This window comes from Pteropus medius, unplaced genomic scaffold (genome assembly GCF_902729225.1).
Source record: "Pteropus medius unplaced genomic scaffold, Ma_sr-lr_union100, whole genome shotgun sequence".
Lineage (NCBI taxonomy): Eukaryota > Metazoa > Chordata > Mammalia > Chiroptera > Pteropodidae > Pteropus > Pteropus medius.
Window position 1 is genome coordinate 5,200,593 of NW_024346150.1, and position 1,440 is coordinate 5,202,032.

Sequence of the window (1,440 nt, forward strand, 5' to 3'; positions counted from 1 at the left end):
GATACTGGTTCTGGGAAATATATGATTAATATTTCATTATTCATTAATGAACTCACTTATTCAAGATGTAATCACAGACCCAGGATCCATGTGTCTATGCTCACTATTAAAGTGACCTGGACAAGAGAAAGAAAATTCCTGAGGTCAGCGATTCTCAAACTGGAGGGGCGTGAGAATCACCAGGAGGGCTTGTTAAACCATGGATCCACCCTCAGAGGTACTGTTACAGTAGGTCTGGGGTAGGCCCCAGACATGTGTATTTCTAACAAGTTTCTGCTGATTCAGAAGCCACAATTGGAGAGCTGCCATCTTAGTTAATCATCTACTTGAAAGCCATATAAAAAGGGAGTTTTCTGATTCCTTCGGAGCCAACTCATAAGCTTGTAGTCTTATACTAAGTAGGTGATGTTATGACTGTCTTTTCTGCATCCTTACTATGACCTGAAATGTTCTAAGAGGAGGCTCCTAAAAACAAATGCAAGTATTAACCCAAGTCAGGCAAATGTGTGCGAAAATACATCAATAGCATCAGCTACTACAACAGAGAACATTAATATCTGTAAGCCTTAATGCTTTAATGCAATCAGATAGATTTTATAGGTTCTATAAGTAATTGAGGGTGAGGGATGGTTCCATATTTTTGTGTACTATTAATTTGTAAGAAATTGGAAAATATTTTTATAAATCTCCACTGCAACTGAGCATGGCTATTCTGTAATTTAGGTGTTACTAGCATCAACTAAGGTAGCACTGCTTCTACTGTAATCTGCCTTTAACCATATACGCTATTGCGGATTTCAGTGTATTGACATTGTGGATTCCATATTTGTGAATTTGCCTACTTGCTAAAATTTACTTATGACCCCCAAATCAATACTCATTGTCCTTTCCTGGTCATTCGTGGACATGTGCAGCGTGGTGACAAATTTGAGTTGCCCAAGGCGTGTGTTCTCAACTGAGATCCAATCTTTCTTCAGCTCTCATACTATAAAGAAGTACCCTTTTTGCAGTCTATTTAGTGCCATGTTTTTCATATTTTCATACCTTTTTTACAAAGTAATTTTGCGTCTATGGCCATGCTACCCTAAACATGCCTGATCCTGTCTGATCTCGGAAGCTAAGCAGGGTCGGGCCTGGTTAGTACTTAGATGGGAGACCACCTAGGAAGACCAGGTCTGTAGGAGTAAAAAATAAAAAAATAAGGGATTGTAAGCTGACAAGGTCCTTGCAATCTGTGAGGTCAACCAAGGATTGCCTTGCCTAAAAAATTAAAAAAAAACAAAAGTAGTTTTGCTGTTTAAAATGGCTCCCAAACATAGTATTGAAATGCTGTCTAGTATTCCTAAGAGCTAGAAGGCTGTGATGTGCCTCATGGAGAAAATATATGTGTCTAGGTAGCTTTGTTTAGGCATGAGTTATAGGGCTGGTGTTGGCCATGAG

General features: G+C 39.0%; 1 pseudogene; it reads left to right on the plus strand.

Moving 5' to 3' along the window:
• The first annotated feature begins 1,066 nt into the window (after positions 1-1,066).
• On the plus strand, positions 1,067-1,184 carry LOC120612983 (uncharacterized; annotated as a pseudogene).
• The last annotated feature ends 256 nt before the right edge of the window (positions 1,185-1,440 follow it).